The sequence below is a fragment of the Mobula birostris genome, chromosome 16 (assembly GCF_030028105.1).
Source record: "Mobula birostris isolate sMobBir1 chromosome 16, sMobBir1.hap1, whole genome shotgun sequence".
NCBI lineage: Eukaryota > Metazoa > Chordata > Chondrichthyes > Myliobatiformes > Myliobatidae > Mobula > Mobula birostris.
The window spans coordinates 44,633,777-44,657,622 of NC_092385.1; the positions used below are offsets into that span (position 1 = coordinate 44,633,777).

The window sequence follows — 23,846 nt, forward strand, 5'->3', positions numbered from 1 at the left end:
TGGGGAATTAACGGTTGGGACCGTGACACATTGCAAGCATAGATATTTGGTTCATACTGTTTTGAATATCAATTAAGATAGTAGTTTCATTTTCAATTAAAGAAATATCAATGATGCACTTGCAAATTATGTAGCTGACATCTTTTTCAAATAGATTCATGGTTTAGTCCCAGCAATTTTGGTGTAATGTCCAGATTACACCATTATTGTGGTATTTATGTAGTGGAACAGTAATAGCTTTGGCTGCTGTCCAGGTATATTCAAGATTTAATTGATGTGCCACTATTGGGAAGTTACTGGGCTTGCATTTTCTTGTGCTCAGAAGTGAGCTGTCTGGTATACCCTATCCAAGCTTAGAAGGTGAGTATTTCATGAGAAGGTGAGATTAACATCATCATATGTAGTGGTAAGGATGACAGAGAACAGGATGCAGCTGGTTAAATTTTCACTGTAATTCAAAATGACCCAGTGATCGTATTTACTGTGGTTCACACATGGAAAAATCAATTTTCAATTACTTAGAGCTGAAGCAAAAACAGCACCCTGCTATTGAATTCCCTGGCATATATTCATTATGTCCCTCTATAGTTCCACCATGATTCTGTATAATTCTAATTTATAATAGAAACTGGCTGTTTAAACTAGAGCTGTTTGACTTTTAGGATGGTTTATTGCCCTTTTCACAAAGATTGTTGTTTTTGATTTTTATGTGTGGAAAAACTAAAAATTTGGTATGAAAGTGCTATAACTGAAGATCTGACAACAGGTGAAATGTTGTGCTGCTAAATCAAAATTAATGATTGAGAGAATTGTGAAGCGAGAAATGGACTTAACAACATTTCAGGGTGATGACCTTACATTGAAAATCCCATGTGAAATCCTTTAATGGAACTCTCTTTGAATCTATTGGATTACACTAAAATACTCTGTCAAATTCAAAGCAACTCATGCCCTGCCATTTCTTCCAGTTACATGATTTACATTTTTTTTCTATTTTCTTCCTCAAAACATATTTTGTCCACTAATTTCATTCAATTCATTTCTCTGAGTATGTGGTACACCAGTGGCCTGTTTATCTGACAGCATGACTTCCAATCTAGTCCTAGAAGATACAACTGGTCTAGATCCTTTTTACTGCAGGGGTGGTATGCCAGATAGTCTCTATGTTTCTATGATTTAGTGGTAATAAATGACAATAACACGTAGTACATCTAAATACTCACAAATTGCATTCTCAATAGGATATCAGAAGAAATCCCTTCTTGAGTATCTCAATAAATTCTTCATCAGTTTTGTCCTAAACTTACAGTTAAACAGATCTGAACATTTTTCGGTATATGTTGCAAAGTATAGAAGCGATCTGAGTGGTTTTTTACATAGTGAGTGGTGGGTGTATGATACACTCTGCCAGGCTAGTGGTAGAGGAAGATACATTAAGTGCATTTAAGAAACTCATAGATAGGCACATGGATGATAGAAAAATGGAGGGCAGCATACAAGGGAAGGATTATATTGACTTTAGGTCTGCACAACATTGTTCTGTATTCTATATTACGGAATTCTACTCTGCTTTTATTAAAAATTGTTTGACTGGTTCACCAATGCTGTGATTGTGCTAATCTGTTCTGTTGGTTCTATCATCCAAATCTAATTATGCTGTGATAAATCCTATCATATTGAACAAAAGAAAGTAATTACATGTAAAGTCTTGTTATCTTGTACAACATAATATCAACCTGCATTACATCATTTAATTTTGTAGTTTCATTTATATGTATTGAAGCTTAATCCACAAAAAGCAACTGTCATGATACAAAATACATCATTCATATTTAAAAACTATTTTGTATTTCATAATGATCAGATTGAAGAGAGGTCCATATGAATACACAGATTCAGATTGGGCATTACAATTCATGATTACTTCAGCAGAGTTCTCAGTAACAGATTTGAGGGAATATTCCCTATAATCATGAAAGATTTATTTGATCCTGAGTTAGTGTTTGGGGCTCTCTAGATGTTCAAGGTAACTCACATTAAAATTCTGAAGTGCTCACTGAATCTTACCTCCTTATTTCCTGAATGGTTGTAATACAGATCAGGAACTTTGTGTCAGTAAGTTGTTGCTGTTTCCTTAACGTTTCCAAGCTTACTGAGAGACTTTGCTATCAGTTACACCTGGAATGAAAAGAAAAACAAACAAGCAGATGTTTTCTGTTAATTTTAGTTCCATCATGTTTGGTTAGACATTCACTCCTGAGATCTTTTAATGATTTATCAGGTGTTTAGAGTACTTGGAGAAAGAGTTGTAAAGTCATACATATAGAGTGTGCAAACATCAGCATTAATCCCATTCTCTTGCACTTGACTGGTAGGTTTAAGTGGTTATCTCATGTTTCTTAAATATTCTGAGATTTTCTGCCTCTACCCCCTTCTCTGACATGAGGCTTAGTTTCTGAACATCCTTTGAATGGATAGATTACTGTCAGATACCACCTAAGAGTCCTACCCTTTGTAAACCTATGCCTTCTGGTTTTAAAGACCTCTACTATATAGAATATTCCTATCTATCCTATCTATGCCCTTCATTATTTTTTGTACTTCATTTATCAGGCCTCCATTATGTAACTTTCACTTAAAGAGAAAGAAAACCTAGCCCACCTTGTCTCTCCATTCTCTATTCCAGACTGCAAACTGGTGAATTTGCACCAATAAAATCAATAATAAATAATAATAATTTGCACCAATAATATCAATAAAATGGCACACGATATTCCAGTTGTGGCCTAACCAATGTTTATTTTAAATTGTATTATAAGACCACTGCCCTTAGACTCTAAACCCTGGTTAATAAAGGCAAATGCCCTTATCATTTCTCAATGACCTTAACTTCCTATTCTGCCACTTTCAGGAATGTTTATATTTGAATGTCAATGTCTCTCTGTTGCTTAATGCTGTTTAGAGCCTAACCTAGCTTTATTTGTCCTCTCAAAGTGCATCACCTTGCACTTATCAGAATAAAATTCCATTTGCCATTGCTTTACATTTATTATGTTGTAGTCAAAGCTTCTTCTCTATGTCATCAATATTATCAATTTTTACTTCATCTTTATCCTTACAAATAATTTTTCTGCATTCACATCTGAATTGTTAATACATGTAACAGACAATAAGAATCTCAGCATTGGTAAATGGTTTATTATAACTGAGATACAGAGAAAAGCCTGGTATTGCCTGCCATCCTGACAGATCTTTCCAAATGTAAATACATCATATAGTACAGGGGTCCCCAACCTTTTTTTCCACTGCGGACTGGTTTAATATTGACAATATTCTTGCGGACTGGCCGACCCGGGGGGGGGGGGGTGGGGGGGTGTTCAAGTAGGGTTAAACTCACCTCAACATGTCTTTTACAGTTAGGGTTGCCAACTTTCTCACTCTCAAATAAAGGACAAATGTAGCAGTCAAATCCCAGGACACATTACCCCAGGAAAGACTACCATGACCATGAAGCTTTGCGCGGGCACCTGTGTGCGCATGCGCATACGTGCTGATGTTTCCCCCACAAATCGATTTTGCCTTCATCTTCCCGACTACACTGTACATACATTGTTTCTACTTTATATAGGCTGTGTATTTATCATATCATTCCTGCTTTTGCTATATGTTAGTGTTATTTTAGGTTTTATGTGTCATTTGGTATGATTTGGTAGGTTATTTTCTGGGTCTGGGAACGCTCAAAAATTTTTCCCATATAAATTAATGGTAATTGCTTCTTCACTTTACACCATTTCGGCAGGAAAGGTTTCATAGGAATGCTCTACCTTAGCGGGGGAAATATGGGACAAACCAGTTTAGCCCAATATACGGGATGGCCCAGCAAATATGGGACAGTTGGCAACCCTATGTTCAAGTTCAACAGTGCGTGACAGGGAATGAGGAAAGGTGCAGCTGACTCATATCGTTTCCTCACGGCCTGGTGGCACACGCTTTGCGGCCTGGTGGTTGGGGACCACTGATATAGTACATAAGGAAAACAATATCATTTGAGTGGCCAAGCAACACCTTATATTCGGTCTGGGTAGCCTCCAACCTGATGGCATGAACACTGACTTCTCTAACTTCCGCTAATGCCCTACCTCCCCCTCGTACCCCATCTGTTATTTATTTTTATACACACATTCTTTCTCTCACTCTCCTTTTCCTCCCTCTGTCCCTCTGACTATACCCCTTGCCCATCCTCTGGGTTTCCCCCCCACTCCTTGTCTTTCTCCCCGGGCCTCCTGTCCCATGATCCTCTCATATCCCTTTTGCCAATCACCTGTCCAGCTCTTGGCTCCATCCCTCCCCCTCCTGTCTTCTCCTATCATTTTGGATCTCCCCCTCCCCCTCCCACTTTCAAATCTCTCACTAACTCTTCCTTCAGTTAGTCCTGACGAAGGGTCTCAGTCTGAAACGTCGACTGTACCTCTTCCTAGAGATGCTGCCTGGCCTGCTGCGTTCACCAGCAACTTTGATGTGTGTTGCTTGAATATCATTTGAGTACTCCTTATACAAAATTCCAAAATCCAAAAACTTCTGATATCCAAAAATTTTTGAGCACGGACATAAGGTCACAAATGGAAAATTCCACAAGTTGTTGGGAAGGTTCCCAGGTCTCTCTGCATTGCAGACAGTTCTGAGAAGTAACCTTACATACATAATGAATAGAAGCTACCGAAAAATAGAAAAACTATGCATAAAGTGAAAAATGAACAACTCGATCGTGTATTGTAAAAGTGAACATATGGTGTTTCAAGTATTGGTGATCAGCATGTTGATCATGAAGCAAGCAAAGCTCTATCACGACGAATTGAAAATTGAAGGTAATTGTGAATGTTCAGCAGGCTGGCTGCAGAAATTTAAGAAAAGGCACGGGATTAAATTTTTAAAGATTTAAAAAATTCTAAAGATAAAAGCATCTGCTGATCAGAAAGCTGCAGAGAAATTCATTGATGAGTTTGTGAAGATGGTTGCTGATGAAAATCAACAAGTCTGCAAGGCTGGTTGTTTTTATACCTTACATAAAGCCTAAAAAAAGTAAAATATAAATACTATGACCTTTTAATCAAAACATGGCATCGTAGGTGGAGATTGAAAGCCTGCCATTGTTTGTTGTTGTTCAACATCGGATTCAGGGGCGTGTTGCATTTGTTACCCTGAATACATTATGTTTTCATTATATTAATGGTTTATAATAATTTTTATTGTAGGTACATACTGTATGTGTGATGAACAAGTGTAAGAGAAGAACTGCCTAACAGTAGCACGAAAATTCTGTGTTGAAAATGTTGGCGATCCCAAGCTATCTCATTATATAATCCAAAATCGGGAAACATCTGAAATCTGAAACACATCTGGCCCCAAGCATTTCAGGTAAGGGGTGCTCAACCTGTAACACATTCAGAAAATAGAGTTACACTTGCCGAGAAAGTGTAGTGAGATCCATTCAGCAGCATTATGACAGTGGGATAGAAGGTGACCTTGAGCCTGGTGGTACGTATTTTCAAGCGTTTGTATCTTCTGCCCAGTGGGAGTGGGGATTAGAGAGAATGACTGGCTGATGGTGTTGTTGATTTTAATGGCTGTTTTCCCGAGGTAGTGGGAAGTATAGATGGAGTCTATAGAGTAGAAGCATGCTTTGGTGACATGAATTGGACTGAGTTTACAACTCTGTAATTTTTAGTGGTCTTAGTTAGTTAGCTAGTTTGAGTTTTATTGTCATTGCTGAGTACAACAAGATTGCAGTGCTACTTCATACTGTGCAAAACAACAGACCAGCAATTCAATTAATAAAAACACAATGACTAAATTTTAAATGACATCTGAGTTACTTAGGGTGACATTTAAATTACAGCTGAATTAAAAACAAACAACTCTGAAATGGGGCATTGTTCAGTTGCACACCAGCCCTGGAAAAATGCTATCTTTTTAGTCTGGATGTCCATGCAGAGATATCTCTCTATCTCCTGCCAGATGTTAGAACACTGAATAGGTGATCACTGAGGTGGGATAAGTCCATCATGTCTTTGCGAGCCTGCCATAGACATCATGAGTTGTCAATAGTTTCCATATCTGGTAGCTGTGTCACAATGATATTCTGCATAGCCCTGATCACTTGCTAAAGTGTTTTTTTGGTCAATCTTGTTAAAGCTAATGTATCATACTATCATGCCATAGGTCAGTATGCTCTCAATTACACTCTGATAAAGGTTTACCAGCAGCTTTTGGGGCAGATTTGCACTCTTTAAACTTTTAAGATAGTATAGGCAATGTTGAGCCTTCTCTATTATCAAGGAGGTGTTGGGGATCCAAGAGAGCTCCTCTGGGATATGCACCACAGAGTACTTAAAGCTGGACACCCTTTCCATTGTTACACCAATTATGAGTAGTGGAGCTTGTTCGTAGCTTTTCAATTTCCTGAAATCGATAATCACTTCTCTGTTTTTTTAATGTTGAGTGAAGGATATGGGTTCTTGCACCATTCAGACAGTTTCTGCGCCACCACTCTGTATGCTGTTTCGCTGTTATTTGTAATTAGTCTAATCACTGTTGTGTCATCTGCATATTTGATGATGGAATTGGTGGCATAGGCAGAGGTACAGTCATGAGTGAAAAGACAACTATACAGGAGTGGGCTCAGTATGCATCCCTGCTGTGTACCAATGTTCAGAGTCAAGGAGGTTGTTGTGTACTTGCCTCGTCTGGCTGTCTTGGTATGATTGGTAAGGAAGTCCAGAACCCAGTTGCAAACTGATCTATTCAGCCCCCCCCCCCATTGTGTAGTTTAATGGTCAACTTGTTCTTGAGCAGAACCGTTGCCATCCCAAGCTGTAGTGCTTCCATATCCCTTTCTATGGTGCATTTGTAAAGGTTGCTGAAGGTCATTGGGGACATGCTAAATTTACTGAATCATGAGTAAGTAGAGGCTCTGGTGTGTTTTCTTGGCCATATTGTCTGCATGTTTGGATCAGGACACGCTATGGGTGATATTTGGTTCATGAAGGTCTCGACCATCTCCAGCTCAACACCATTGATACAGACAGAGGCATCCAGCTTCCTGAAGTCAATGACCAGCTCTTTTTTACTTACAGACATTGAGGAAAAGGTTGTCATCTTGACACCATGCCTCTTGGTTCTCCATCTCCTTCCTGTGCTCTGTCTTGTCATTTGAACTATGGTGGTGTCATCTTCAAGACTGAAGATGGAGCTTGATCACTGTGGTTCACTGTTGACCACTGACTTCTGATAAAAACTCCCCTCAACTATTACACTCTGTTTCCTATAACCAAGCCACTCTTGGATCCACTTTGCCAATTTATATAGATTCCCAGGGGCTGTTACATTTTAGAGTAGTCTACCATGTGATATCTTGTCAAAAGCCTGATTGAAATCCTTGTGTCTTACATCAACTTAACTGCTTACTTTGTTACTTCTTTAAAGAAAATCAGTTAAACTATTCAGGTAGGATTTCCTTCTTTGATGAATGTCCTCTGATCAAAATGTAGATTAACTCTATTCCTCAGATTTTTTTCCCAGTGCTACATTCACTGGCCTATAATCATTTGAGGGGCTCTGTCGGTCAGAGTTGACCATGGATATTGCATCCTAGCTGTCTAAGTACGCAAGCCTGGGCAGTATGATATGGGGAGCAAGCTGTTGCCCACGTAGCAAGCTCCCCCTCTCCATGCAACTGATAAACTCAAAGGAATGACATAGACTGATATTGTTTGGTACCAGCTGGATCACAGGAGCTGCCAATCAGCGTTGAACTCAATGTAGGTCTGCCTTAGGGATTCCAACTCCGGATTTTTCCCTTGGGGTTTTACTCCCGAAGCCTTCCCCATGAGTGGGAATAGCTGCAAGGCAGCAGAGGTTTGAGATCAGAGTTTTCCTTCTCCGAGATGAGCTGCCAACTATGGCTGATGAGCCCCATCTGCCCAAAGTGATTGATTTTAGGGTGCTAGTAACCCACCTTTTCCCCTTCTCCTTTCAACAGAAACAGTTCCGTCAGGCTTAGTAGTTAAACCACACGTGAAAGCCAGGAGCTGCACTTGGTTGTCAGAGGCTATTTGAGGCGCATGCCATTGGGAGCATTTAACAGGTAGTGAGAGCTTGTTCCCGTTACCACCCCCGGCTATAAAAAACCTTAAGGTTGATTCAGTTAGCTTATCCCTATTTGCCCTTGAATAAATGCACAACAGTCATCCGTCACCTCACATACCACCTCAACAAACATATCTGAGAAGGCAGCAGTAATCTCCTGCCTTGCCTCCATGAGCAATTCCAGGTTCCTAATTGCAGTGCAAGGAGAACTGCTGCAATCATCAGCACTCCTTGGATGGATTATCTTTAATTATCCCTGATTTATGATTTTTTTTCTCTTCTGATCCAACACACTGTAGTACATTATGATAACGTGCAATATTTATTAGCCAATTTTTAAAAGTAATTAATTTAATTTCAACCTACCATCTGAGTTTCCTGCAACATTTTTGTTTTCTTTGATACTCTTTTATTGTTATATAAATCAGTAGTGATATTGACTTAAGATGACTTGTTCTTTATAATTGGGTAATTGACGATTTATTTCCCAGGCAAATTAATCCCCCTAGAATACCAATACTGGCTGATAACAGCAATGAAGTGGCTAACTAATTCTGAAATGCAGCAAGAGGAATAGTGTTCCACTTAAAAAAAAAGCTCACAAATCAAAAAGCTGCATTCATAAGTGCTGTTAAAGTCAAACTTCTGTTGAGATTCTTACAGAAATATCTGCATGATGCTAAGCTAGGGCATATCATCACTGATGTTACCTGGGGTCGTCAGGTGTTTCGGCTCTTTCAACATCATAACCCTCGCCCAGATGACCCGACCGGGGTTGAGCAGACCCCGGCCTGTGCCCTAGCAGCAACCCAGGGATCTGCCCTCTTTATCCAGAGCCATCCTGATGCTTTCTCTGCTGCACCTATGGTGGTAGAAATGGCTCTCCTTCTTCTCTCTCCCGTGATTCCAATTGCAGTGTATACTTTGCAGAGTGATTGGCCTGCAAAGCCACGACACCCGACCTCCACAGGCCAACACTTTTCTCTCCAGCCTCTTCTTTGGCAGTTGTTCTTCAGATCTTCATACTTGGCTCTTTTCCACCCGTAGGCCTCCTCCATGCGTTCTTCCCATGGCACGGTAAGCTCAAACATAAGAACGTGCTTCGATAAGTCGGGCCACAACGCAATGTCAGGCCGCAATGTAGTCTCTGTGATGTGGGGAGGAAACTGCAGCTGTTTTCCCAGGTCTGCTTTTAGCTTCCAGTCCTGCGCAGTGAAGAGCAACCCAGTTGCTTTCTGGTGTTCTGTTGGTCTTTCCCCCTCTTTGACCGGACTTGTTTCCGGCAGATGTTAAGGGTGCTGCAGATGTCTCAGCAATTGTCTGGAGGACCTGGTCATGCCACCACCGAAAATGGCCATTGGCAAGAGCTCTGGGGCAGCAGCTCAGAATATGCACCAGTAAGCGAACCAATAATATAGACAAGGATACTAAAAGTGCATGATTCCATCTCCAAACAAGAAACAGTTTATCATGATGCATTTCAAATCATAGTCAGAGACTTCAACCAGGCTTATTTGAAGAAAGCCAGGCCCAATTACCATCAGCATACTACTTGTAGCACCGAGAAGGAATGCCTATCATTCCTTGTCAAGACTTCATTTTGGTAAATCATTCACTTGGCTGTCCACCTCCAAACTGTACACAGGCAGAGACTAAATAGCAAAGCTCCAGAGATCAGGTCAACAAAGAGATGGTCGCGGGAGGCAGAGGAGAGGCTACAGGATTACTTTGAGTCAGTGGACTGGGCCGTGTTCATGCACTCATCTAGGGATCTGAATGAATACACTATGGTTGTCAAGGACTTCATTTAAACAGCTGTAGATGAATGTGTCCCCACTTAAGTTCAGTCTTCCCCATTCAGAAGCCCTGGATGAGCCATGAGATCTGAAATCTCATCAGAGTCTAGTGAGCAAGGGAGTTACAGGAAGTGTGAAGTAGAAATCCTGGACCAAGCTTGTATTGATGAAGAATGCTTGTCAGTTATGGCAGGGCTTGAATACTATCACCTCTTATAACGTTAAATCAAGCCACATGGGAGACAGCAGGGCTTAGCTTTCAGATGGGCTCAATGCCCTCTAAGCTCATTTTGGCTGTCAAAACTTGGAGGAACTCTCACAAACTTCTACATCCCCCGCATCCCCCAATAGCCGTATGACTCCAGTCTCTGGAGCCAATGTGCAAGCTGCCTTCAGGAGGATGAACCCATGGAAAGCATTTGGACTGGATGGCTTACCTGGCATACCGGGCCACGTACTAAAGACCTGTGCTGATAACTGGCTGGTGTGTGAACTTTTGCCTCTTGTTTCGGCAGTGCGTGGTACCCAGGTTCCTCAAGCAGACTTTACTTGTACCGGTGCCCAAGAGGATTGTGGTGACTTGCCACAATGGCTATCAGCCAGTATTACTTACATCCACAGTGGTGATGTGTTTGGAGAGGTTGGTGATGAACTATTTCGACTCCTGCCTAAGAAACAAATTGGATCCACTCCAATTTGCCTACCAGGTCAAAAGGTCCACAGTAGATGCCATTTAATTGGCACTTCACTCAATCCTTGAACATCTGGACAGCAAAGGTGCATGCATCAGGATGTGCTTTATTGACTACAGATCAGCATTCAATACCACCATCCCCTCAAAACTAATCAATAAGCTCCAAGTCCTTGACCTCAATACCTTCTTGTGCAATTGGGTCCTTGATTTCCTCACTCAGATCTCCATCAGTGCAGGTGCAACACAAGGCTGTATGCTTAGCCCCCTGTCCTACTCACTTTATCCTTATGATTGTGTGGCAAAGCACAGCTCCAATGCTATATTCAAGTTTGCTGATGGCACCACTGTCATAAGCCCAGTCAAAGGAGGTGAAGAAACAGCATAAAGGAGGTGTTATGTTTGTTTTTAATAAAGAAAAACAGTGTGTGTAAATAAATAACACATATTTATTTACAGAACACTCTAGATATGGGTTCAGCTTAATATGAGCATGTGCAACCAGCTCACCAAAGTCACTTCCAGTTCCAGTTGAACTGCCCGCATTGCGCACTGCGAACTGAAGTTCTTTATCATGTACATTCATAATAACATATTTTCCCCCTTTTAAGAAAACACAAAGACAATACTATGTCCTCATAACCCTGCATGAAACAATAATGTGTTCCAATAAAGATATTTACATTAACTTCTATTGTAATGAGCAAATAAAGTTCCTTATTTACTTAATAACTCTCAATCAGTCTCCGCAGTGGCTTGATGATCCTTTTTGATCTGCTTTTTGTCTCCACAGATGTATTGCTTTCACTTGCTGTGTTAATATTAGTGCCTTTCTGAGAACTCTAAGCAAAAAGTTTATTTTTACATCTACAGGCCCCTTTGGCGTACTGACAGGTGACATGTCACAGCTATGGGTTGGAGCTTGTGGTCATAGAACCACACGGTTTCTTCTAAGTGTTGTTTCTCACTCTCTCTGGGTTTGGTAGGAATGTGGAGCAACTTCCTCTTGCACATATCCTTGCATGGACCAAGGTGTGATCTTTGATTCACACCTGATCTCCAGGCTTCAGGACTGGCCTTTCGCAGTCTTGTCGTGATACTGTTTCTATTTTGCTTTCCCTTTCACTTTAGCCAATTTGACCTTGTGTGCCCCTTCACATGTCAACAGGTTTTCGTGCACTGGCAGGTTAGTGTGTATGCGTTGATCCATCAGCATTTGGGCTGGGGGTGAAAGGCCAGACTGCAGTGGCGCACTTCTGTAAATCTTCAGACTTTCATGGAAGTTCTCTCATCCATCTTGCAGCTTCTTCATGAGGCCCTTCACTTCCTTGGCCAAACTCTCTGCTAGGCTATTACATTTTGGGTGATGTGGGCTTGAAGTTATACTTCGAAGCCCCCAATCATTGGTAAGGACTCACATTCACAGCTCATGAATTATGGATCATTGTCTGATACCAACCCACATGGAACTCCCTGCATCAAAAACACAGCTTTTAGGAAGGTGATTATCACTTGGCTGGATGTTGCAAACTCTAGGTAATTGGAAAAAAAATAGTCTGTTATAACAATATCACTTTTCCCATTACACTCAGACAAATTCACTCCAACTTTGAAGTACGGCCTGTTTGGTATAGGGTGGGGTGTAAGCAGCGTGCTTGCTGTTTTGGTTGGCAGGTAAGGCAAACTTCACATGAAGCAGTGGTCTGGCTGATTCATTCTGGAGAAGATGTTTCCAATAGTGGGGAAGTATAGAATAGAAGGCATAATCTTAGAATGGAAAGATGTTTCTTATGATAGAGATGAGGAGGAATTTCTTTAGCCAGAGAGTGGGTGAATCTGTGGAAATTATTCCCTCAGTTGGCTGTAGAGGCTGTCATAAGGTATATACAAAGAGGATAGGTTCTTAATTAGTAAGGGTGTTAATACTTACAGGAAGAAGGCAGGAGAATGGGGTTGAGAGAGATATCATCCATGATGAAATGGCATAGTAGACTCATGTGGGCACGTGGCCAAGTGGTTAAGGCATTAGACTAGCGACCTGAAGGTCGTGAATTCGAGCCCCAGCCGAAGGAACGTGTTGTGTCCTTGAGCAAGGCACTTAATCATACATTGCTCTATGACAACACTGGTGCCAAGCCCTAATGCCCTTCCCTTAGACAACACTGGTGTCGTGGAGAGGGGAGACTTGCAGCATGGGCAACTGCTGGTCTTCCATACAACCTTGCCCAGGCCTGCACCCTGGAGAATGAAGACTGTCCAGGTGCAGATCCATGTTCTTGCAAGACTAACCGATGCCTTTAGTAGACTCATTGGGCAAAGTGGCCTAATTCTTTGGTTATGTCTTATGGTCTTATGTTCTGATCTATTCTTAGTCTTGACATCTATTAAAACAGGTATTTCAAATTGTAGGCCAGACATTCTTCTTGAGATTGGAAATCATCTTTTGAGGCTGCAGTGTCGAGGCTGGTGTATCCATTTCTTATAGAACTCTGCCCATGTTGGGATTGAAGGAAAAGAGGTGGCAGACATTCTAGCCAAGCAATCACTTAAAAATTAAGGATATACTGTAAATGTAGTGGTGCATTTGTGTAAGGGGGAGGTGAAAGCCGTAATTAAAAAGTTTATTAAATCACCATGGCAACAAAGTTGGGATAAAGAAAAGATGGCATTTATTTAAAATTCAGAGGATGGTAGTAACTCAATAGGGGATGGGTATAAAAGGAGGGAAGAAGTTATACTTACATGTTTACGTAATGGACATATTAGGTTGAATAATTCCTTGTTCAGAATTAATTTGCCCGGTATAGGCATTTGAAGGGATTGCACTTGTCAGGAAATGGCGCAGCATAAATTGTTTGGATGCAGTTCCTATGAGGTGCACAGGAAACATCTAATTGCTTTATTGAGATCTTTGGGGCAGATGCAGTTTAAAATAGAAAGCTTGTTAGGATATCACTGCCATCATAATGTATGTAAGTGTGTATTTGACTTTCTGCAAAGCATTAGACTTTTTCATATGATTTGAGTTTTTTTGAGGGGGATTTAATGGGTATATTTGCTGTCTCTTAGCTCCACACTCTAACTCAGTAGTTTGTGGTAATGCAATTTCTGTTGATTTTCCAACTGCTATTAAATGTTACAAGAAGAAGACGAACAACTGTTCTTGATAAGTCCATTAGATGGTTGTTGTAGGGCCAATGGCATCTTGCAGTTTCTGCAGGTTCTTTCTCTGGTTCCCATTATTTCTGTTAAATCATTCAGTAGCTTATTTCTTTAACAAGCACTTCTGTCATGACATAATGGAGAAATTTATAATTAATTGCACATAAGTATCTCATTAAATCATTTTCATTCTGAGCAAAAAGCACATTTATAAAACACAATTTCACACACCAAGGACTTGTACGCAATGGCAATTGAATCACAAGAGCAGAAAATAAAAAAGACTATAACATGTATCCTTTCTACATTTCCACAGCCACATTTTAGTAATTCCTATCTTGTAATGTGAGATTAGTTGGGAACGCTATTCTTTTAACAGAAATTTATCATAAATCTTTGATCCTTGTTGCAAGATGTGTAGCAATAATTACAAACACATAGATTAGGTAGAATTTTTGAGGTTAATGGCTTGTTTTGCTGAAAATTCTACATTCAAACCCAGCAATGCTCAGTGAATGTGCTGGTAAGTCTTGGAGCACCTGAATGCATGCAGAAGCGCTGATGTGCTCACCAAGTTCCATCAGTGATTTATTTTTGTCTGCCTTCCACCGCAGGGTTCCCCAGAGCATCCGCTGACACAGTAAAAGCTTGCTAAGATTCTTAGTATTTACACTAGCCAACTTGCTCTTGAATACTTTTCCTCGATCTTTGATTAAATCTATGGTTTTCTGCTTCAGTTGTTAATGTTTCTTCACATCATTTTCCACTGGTAATGATAGATATTTAACTGCTAAGAAAATCATGTTAGTCATTGATTTTGTCTGGCTATTTCCACACACGTGGATGTGAAGAGGAAGCAGGAGTTGTTCTTGTTGGAAAGGCTTCCTAAAGGATGTTTTAGCGCTTACATTTGACTTAGTAGAGTGGGTAGATCTCTGCCACTGTGCTCGGCATTGCAATCCCCAGTTCCTTCCTGCAGACTAAGAAGAGCTTTCTCTCCACGCCTTTGTAAAGGCACTGATGCCAGAGCATTTTGCAGCACGTTCTCCTGACTTCACTACCATCGCTGGCCAAGGTGCAGGTAGAGGTAGGGAGGTCAGAAGCAATTTTAGCCCCCCCAACATGTTCCAGCATAACCCAGAATGCTGCAAGCCTGGGCTTCTGTCACCGACGAGGAGGAGCCAATGAGGCACATCTGACCAGTGCCGCGTTGGCCCAGCTGCATGATCTCTGCTACCAGTGTGGTGAGGGAGGCCATGTGGCCTGGGACTGCCCTGCAGCAGCAGCACCGTGCCACAGCCCAGTACAGTCATCAGGAACAGGTCTTTGTCAGGAGAACCTGTGCCTCAACCCTGCAAAATGCTGCCAGCTGCGCCTCGAGACAAAGTTCCTGCGGCACGTGGTGAGTGCAGAAGGAGCAGCAACGGACCCTGAGAAGGTGGCGGTGGTCGGGGAATGGCACACCCGCCGCGACGTCTCCAAGCTTCACAGATTCCTGGGGCAGGCATCATACTACTGCTGGTTTATTAAGGACTTTACCACCATCATCAGTTCCCTGCACCAGCTCAGAAAGAAGGAGCGGCCCTTCGCCTGGACTGACACCTGCACCGCTGCTTTCGACCGGCTTGGAGCTGCGCTCACCCAGGCCCCGGTGCTGGCATACCCCATTCCAGCATGCGCTTCATTGTCAACACAGCTGCTTGCAAAGGGAGCAGTGCTGTGACTGGAGGGGAACCAAGGAGAACGCGTTGTGGCCGTACTTCATCTGCACCCTGAGCCACAGTGAGAAGAACTATTGTGTCACTTGCCGGGAGCTCTTGCCCTGGTCCAGGCCCTCCACTACTTCCGCCCCAACCTCTTTGGTTGACGTTTCCTGCTTTGCATGGACCATATGTCTCTGACATGGCAGTTTAGATTCCGCGGTCCCGAGGGGTAGCAGGGGTGGTGGCTAGAGGCGCTGCAGGACTACGATTTCGAGGCGCAGCACCATGGTGAAAGGCACCATGGCAACGCTGTCACCCTCTCTCGCCATCCCTGTGTGGCCACCGAGTGTCACTACTGTCGCCATCTTGAGGAGCCAGGGGCAAGCGGTGGTGGTGATAGTTCAGAAGTAGTGGTGGTGGCACTTCAGGTGGCAGTCTGTGGCGAGGTCGACCTCCTTACATTGACCTCCAGTGGCAATGCAACGAGCAGGAGAGTGATCCAGTGCTGACTCAGGTGAGGAGATGGCTGAGCATAGGATGGTAGCTGGAGCTGGCAGACATCTCCTCCCTGGATCGAGAGACCAAAGCCCTGTACTCTCAATGGGAATGCTGGAGATGCATGACGGTTCGCTGTTCCAGCAGTGGCAGTTTTCTGACGGTGAGAGACATCTCCTGAAGATGGTGGTTCCCTGCGATTGGTGCATGGGCTGGTGGGGGACTGGCCATCTCGGGGTTGCAAAGGCGTTGGGAAAGCTGCGTGAGCGTTTCTATTGGCCTGGGAGCAGGCAGGTTGTGGAGCTGTTCGTGCTCTGCTGTGAAGCTCGCATGTCCCAGAAGGGGTTGGGGTGCCAGTCTAGGGTGCCAGTGGAACAGTACCTGCCGGGGGCCCAAATAACATGTAGGGGTGGACATCCTGGGCCCCTTCCCCTGCACCAACGACGGGAACTGTTACATTCTCATGGCCGTGGATTACCTCGTGGGTGTCCAGCCGTGTATGTGGTCCCAGACCAGAGCATCACGGCCACCGCTGAGGGACTAGTGGAGGAGGTCTTCTGTGTTTTGGCACCCCTGAGGAGCTTCTCTGTGACCTGGGGCACAACTTTGAGGTGGAGGTGTTTGGCGAGGTCTGCAGGTGGCTAGGAATCACCAAAACGTGGACCACCCCCCTTCACCCTCAAAGTGATGGGCTGGTGGATCACCTTAACTGCACACTGGCAATGTAGCTTGCCATCCTCATTAGCCGGCACCAGCCTGCTTGGGATGGCTACCTACCCCTAGTATTGTGGGCATACCCGACAGCAGTTGGCAGAGCTCCAGGTGTACGCTGGCTGTGCTCATGTTCAGGTGGGAGCCGCACACTCCAGTGGATCTGGTATTTGGGACCCCCTCCCGAGCCTGAGATTCCCGGGAAGGCCGGGTTGGATTTCCTGCAGCATCTCAGGGGACTGTTCGCAATGTGGCTCAGCAGAACCGAAGCGCAGCTAGCGGCCACTAAAAACGGGCCTATGATGCCCGCAGCTGGGGGCAGGACTTTACTGTGGGAGACCAAGTATGGGTCACTGCCCCACCCGGAAGAAAGGACTATCCTCCAAGCTTGGAAGCCACTGAAGGGACCCAGGAGAGATGCTTGACCGCGTCTCCAGGTGTGGCTGCCGGAGTAGCAGAAGGCTGTCATGCTGCACCAGGCTGGCACAGTATCGGCCCTCGGCCACCATTGACCCAGCAAGGCTGAGGGAAGGAGGTAGCACTCGGGTGTCCTGCCTCTTGCCTCACCAAACAGTGCCTCCACGGGGGTATACTCCCCATACCCCAGGCGGTGGTGACAACCACCACAGGTTTTGTTGAGGACTCTAGGGTTGCCGGGATTGGTTGACACCTCAGGTGGGGACAGTGGGGGTGTTGAATTGAATTGACTTTATTTCTTACATCCTTCACATACATGAGGAGTAAAAATCTTTACATTATGTCTCCATCTAAATGTGTAATGTGCAATCATAGTATTTAACAATAATTTATAATCAATCAAACAGTCAACGTAATATAGGGTACACTCAAGTCAGCGTGAGTTCATCTGTCTGATGGTCTGGTGGAATAAGCTGTCCCGGAGCCTGTTGGTCCTAGTTTTTATGCTGCGGTACCACTTCCCGGATGGTAGCAGCTGGAATAGATTGTGGTTGGGATGGCTTGGGTCCCCAATTTTCCTACGTGTGGTTGATAGCTCACCCTAGCATTCTGAGCTGCCAGCGCTACTTATTGTTCCTGTTTTAAAATGCAGTCGTGATGTATGTGTTTGTTCGGTAGGATTATGGTGAGATGTTCAAGTTAATTTATTGTTACGTTTCAGCTGGGGTTATACAGTTGTTTGCTTGTGAGTTTGTGTGCCACCCTGAATGTAATCGAGGTGTGTAATAATCACCACTTCTCTGTATGTGACTGAGTTTGTTTTCTCTTCTGTCATCATGGACTGAATGCTCACCACAATAATATTACTTGAACTTCTATAAATGTATTAGAAAGTGATGCATCAGTTTACACATTTTCTTTTTGCCTCACTAACCACTCTTAATCTTCTTCATATTTCTTGTATTATCTAGCTGTTTGTTTTGTTGTTATTCATAACATTTTGCCTCCTACCATGTTTAATTGGCCTTCAGCAATTTTCACTATGTAACTGTCATCCAGTGCATTGCTTAATGTGCTGTTTTAAGTGACTCTGATGTGGAAGGTTGGGTGAGGAACTCTGTGGCCTTCTACTTCATGTTGGAGTTAGTGAAATTTCTTTGCTACATGGAAAAGTCTGTAAAGTTCAGTAAATGTTCTGATGATTTTGAAATATAGAAAACAATTAATACTTATGAAAGTCCAGTCAGGGAGTTTTTGGAACTCAAGGATATTCATGACTTTGAACTGTTTCCAGCATTGACAAAGTGCTGAAAGAAGACACGCTTACTATGACAAAAATAAAAAGAAGCTATTGAATATTGTAAATATCAAAACTTATCAAGTACGTTGTAATGAATATCCACTGGAGTATGGAACTCTGTGTGATTGTAATAAATCTCAAACATGTCACGGTGACCCAATGGTGCCCATAAATGGTAGATTATTTTATAGATATTTACAACATTTTGAAGTCCGCTGGATCTGTGCAAAGATGTTCATCAATGATGACAGGAAAGGAATAGTGACATTGAACACAACCTGCTGTCTTTGTTATTCTAGAATTTCTTTCCATTCACTTTTCTTCTAATATGATTCAGTTATATCTTTCTATTTTTGAAATCCATTTCATTTTGGGTAATAACCTCATACTGTTAATCATATACATTATTTCTGTGATCTAGTACCATTGGAAATGCAGCTTATTTTCTATTAATGTTTAATTATCACACAGTTACACTGGGCCCATGGTTAACATTGTGTTCTCTACATATCATTAACTTTAATGGCTTTATTAATTAATGACTGACTCAGGAAGGTAATCTTGGAATTTTAAGATTGTCAGTGTAAATATTTTGTCATGACAAGTCTAAACAAAGTATCTTAAATTTTCTTTATTTGTGTTTAAAGTTGATGATTATGTAAATAATTTTTATTTTAAATTTCATTTTTAACATACAATTTTAAATCAAACATTGTTGTGATCCTCGTAAAGCCACCTTGTTAATGGCTGTGAGTTTCATTAGTTAAGTTACTGCTGCCTTTTCAAGAAGACTTTGAGGACATCCTTGAATTATTGCTTTGTCCTACTGGTAAGCTAACTTACTGTAATTGAGTCAAGCAGAATGCCTCTTTCATCTGTCAAGTGTGGCACATGTGAGTGCTGTGGATTACACATCAGAGCTGACTAAGTCCTTAATGTTCAGAATTTTGGCCTGGGAGATTCAAAATTCAAAGGAAATTTATTACCAAAGTAGCAGCTGGAATAGATTGTGGTTGGGATGGCTTGGGTCCCCAATTTTCCTACGCGTGGTTGACAGCTCACTCCAGCATTCTGAGCTGCCAGCGCTACTTATTGATCCTGTTTTAAAATGCAGTCGTGATGTGTGTGTTTGTTCGGTAGAATTATGGTGAGATGTTCAAGTTAATTTATTGTTACATTTCAGCTGGGGTTATACAGTTGTTTGCTTGTGAGTTTGTGTGCCACCCTGAATGTAATCGAGGTGTGTAATAATCACCACTTCTCTGTATGTGACTGAGTTTGTTTTCTCCAAGCTATTGAGTTTTTCTCTTCTGTCATCATAGACTGAATGCTCACCACAATATTATTATTTGAACTTCTATAAATGTATTAGAAAGTGATGCATCATTTTACACATTTTCTTTTTGCCTCACTACCCACTCTTAATCTTTTTCATATTTCTTGTATTATTTAGCTGTTTGTTTTGTTGTTATTCATAACATTTTGCCTCCTACCGTGTTTAATTGGCCTTCAGCAATTTTCACTATGTAACTGTCATCCAGTGCATTGCTTAATGTGCTGTTTTAAGTGACTCTGATGTGGAAGGTTGGGAGAGGAACTCTGTGGCCTTCTACTTCATGTTGGAGTTAGTGAAATTTCTTTGCTACATGGAAAAGTCTGTAAAGTTCAATAAATGTTCTGATGATTTTGAAACATAGAAAATAATTAATTACTTATGAAAGTCCAGTCAGGGAGTTTTTGGAACTCAAGGATATTCATGACTTTGAACTGTTTCCAGCATTGACAAAGTGCTGAAAGAAGACACGCTTACTATGACAAAAATAAAAAGAAGCTATTGAATATTGTAAATATCAAAACTTATCAAGTACGTTGTAATGAATATCCACTGGAGTATGGAACTCTGTGTGATTGTAATAAATCTCAAACATGTCACGGTGACCCAATGGTGCCCATAAATGGTAGATTATTTTATAGATATTTACAACATTTTGAAGTCCGCTGGATCTGTGCAAAGATGTTCATCAATGATGACAGGAAAGGAATAGTGACATTGAACACAACCTGCTGTCTTTGTTATTCTAGAATTTCTTTCCATTCACTTTTCTTCTAATATGATTCAGTTATATCTTTCTATTTTTGAAATCCATTTCATTTTGGGTAATAACCTCATATTGTTAATCATATACATTATTTCTGTGATCTAGTACCATTGGAAATGCAGCTTATTTTCTATTAATGTTTAATTATCACACAGTTACACTGGGCCCATGGTTAACATTGTGTTCTCTACATATCATTAACTTTAATGGCTTTATTAATTAATGACTGACTCAGGAAGGTAATCTTGGAATTTTAAGATTGTCAGTGTAAATATTTTGTCATGACAAGTCTAAACAAAGTATCTTAAATTTTCTTTATTTGTGTTTAAAGTTGATGATTATGTAAATAATTTTTATTTTAAATTTCATTTTTAACATACAATTTTAAATCAAACATTGTTGTGATCCTCGTAAAGCCACCTTGTTAATGGCTGTGAGTTTCATTAGTTAAGTTACTGCTGCCTTTTCAAGAAGACTTTGAGGACATCCTTGAATTATTGCTTTGTCCTACTGGTAAGCTAACTTACTGTAATTGAGTCAAGCAGAATGCCTCTTTCATCTGTCAAGTGTGGCACATGTGAGTGCTGTGGATTACACATCAGAGCTGACTAAGTCCTTAATGTTCAGAATTTTGGCCTGGGAGATTCAAAATTCAAAGGAAATTTATTACCAAAGTAGCAGCTGGAATAGATTGTGGTTGGGATGGCTTGGGTCCCCAATTTTCCTACGCGTGGTTGACAGCTCACTCCAGCATTCTGAGCTGCCAGCGCTACTTATTGATCCTGTTTTAAAATGCAGTCGTGATGTGTGTGTTTGTTCGGTAGAATTATGGTGAGATGTTCAAGTTAATTTATTGTTACATTTCAGCTGGGGTTATACAGTTGTTTGCTTGTGAGTTTGTGTGCCACCCTGAATGTAATCGAGGTGTGTAATAATCACCACTTCTCTGTATGTGACTATGAACTTTTCTCTTCTGTCATCATGGACTGAATGCTCACCACAATAATATTACTTGAACTTCTATAAATGTATTAGAAAGTGATGCATCAGTTTACACATTTTCTTTTTGCCTCACTAACCACTCTTAATCTTCTTCATATTTCTTGTATTATCTAGCTGTTTGTTTTGTTGTTATTCATAACATTTTGCCTCCTACCATGTTTAATTGGCCTTCAGCAATTTTCACTATGTAACTGTCATCCAGTGCATTGCTTAATGTGCTGTTTTAAGTGACTCTGATGTGGAAGGTTGGGTGAGGAACTCTGTGGCCTTCTACTTCATGTTGGAGTTAGTGAAATTTCTTTGCTACATGGAAAAGTCTGTAAAGTTCAGTAAATGTTCTGATGATTTTGAAATATAGAAAACAATTAATACTTATGAAAGTCCAGTCAGGGAGTTTTTGGAACTCAAGGATATTCATGACTTTGAACTGTTTCCAGCATTGACAAAGTGCGGAAAGAAGACACGCTTACTATGACAAAAATAAAAAGAAGCTATTGAATATTGTAAATATCAAAACTTATCAAGTACGTTGTAATGAATATCCACTGGAGTATGGAACTCTGTGTGATTGTAATAAATCTCAAACATGTCACGGTGACCCAATGGTGCCCATAAATGGTAGATTATTTTATAGATATTTACAACATTTTGAAGTCCGCTGGATCTGTGCAAAGATGTTCATCAATGATGACAGGAAAGGAATAGTGACATTGAACACAACCTGCTGTCTTTGTTATTCTAGAATTTCTTTCCATTCACTTTTCTTCTAATATGATTCAGTTATATCTTTCTATTTTTGAAATCCATTTCATTTTGGGTAATAACCTCATACTGTTAATCATATACATTATTTCTGTGATCTAGTACCATTGGAAATGCAGCTTATTTTCTATTAATGTTTAATTATCACACAGTTACACTGGGCCCATGGTTAACATTGTGTTCTCTACATATCATTAACTTTAATGGCTTTATTAATTAATGACTGACTCAGGAAGGTAATCTTGGAATTTTAAGATTGTCAGTGTAAATATTTTGTCATGACAAGTCTAAACAAAGTATCTTAAATTTTCTTTATTTGTGTTTAAAGTTGATGATTATGTAAATAATTTTTATTTTAAATTTCATTTTTAACATACAATTTTAAATCAAACATTGTTGTGATCCTCGTAAAGCCACCTTGTTAATGGCTGTGAGTTTCATTAGTTAAGTTACTGCTGCCTTTTCAAGAAGACTTTGAGGACATCCTTGAATTATTGCTTTGTCCTACTGGTAAGCTAACTTACTGTAATTGAGTCAAGCAGAATGCCTCTTTCATCTGTCAAGTGTGGCACATGTGAGTGCTGTGGATTACACATCAGAGCTGACTAAGTCCTTAATGTTCAGAATTTTGGCCTGGGAGATTCAAAATTCAAAGGAAATTTATTACCAAAGTAGCAGCTGGAATAGATTGTGGTTGGGATGGCTTGGGTCCCCAATTTTCCTACGCGTGGTTGACAGCTCACTCCAGCATTCTGAGCTGCCAGCGCTACTTATTGATCCTGTTTTAAAATGCAGTCGTGATGTGTGTGTTTGTTCGGTAGAATTATGGTGAGATGTTCAAGTTAATTTATTGTTACATTTCAGCTGGGGTTATACAGTTGTTTGCTTGTGAGTTTGTGTGCCACCCTGAATGTAATCGAGGTGTGTAATAATCACCACTTCTCTGTATGTGACTGAGTTTGTTTTCTCCAAGCTATTGAGCTTTTCTCTTCTGTCATCATAGACTGAATGCTCACCACAATATTATTATTTGAACTTCTATAAATGTATTAGAAAGTGATGCATCATTTTACACATTTTCTTTTTGCCTCACTACCCACTCTTAATCTTTTTCATATTTCTTGTATTATTTAGCTGTTTGTTTTGTTGTTATTCATAACATTTTGCCTCCTACCGTGTTTAATTGGCCTTCAGCAATTTTCACTATGTAACTGTCATCCAGTGCATTGCTTAATGTGCTGTTTTAAGTGACTCTGATGTGGAAGGTTGGGAGAGGAACTCTGTGGCCTTCTACTTCATGTTGGAGTTAGTGAAATTTCTTTGCTACATGGAAAAGTCTGTAAAGTTCAATAAATGTTCTGATGATTTTGAAACATAGAAAATAATTAATTACTTATGAAAGTCCAGTCAGGGAGTTTTTGGAACTCAAGGATATTCATGACTTTGAACTGTTTCCAGCATTGACAAAGTGCTGAAAGAAGACACGCTTACTATGACAAAAATAAAAAGAAGCTATTGAATATTGTAAATATCAAAACTTATCAAGTACGTTGTAATGAATAT

The 23,846-nt window shown here is 40.9% G+C and overlaps 1 long non-coding RNA gene across 1 annotated transcript in view; it reads left to right on the top strand.

The window, feature by feature from the left end:
• Positions 1-292: 292 nt before the first annotated feature.
• LOC140210864 (uncharacterized) overlaps positions 293-23,846 on the top strand; it is a 95,619-nt gene continuing 72,065 nt past the window's right edge. The window contains exons 1-2 of the long non-coding RNA XR_011889315.1: positions 293-360; positions 5,253-5,415. This is a non-coding gene — a long non-coding RNA (uncharacterized lncRNA). The remainder of the gene's footprint in view (positions 361-5,252; positions 5,416-23,846) is intronic.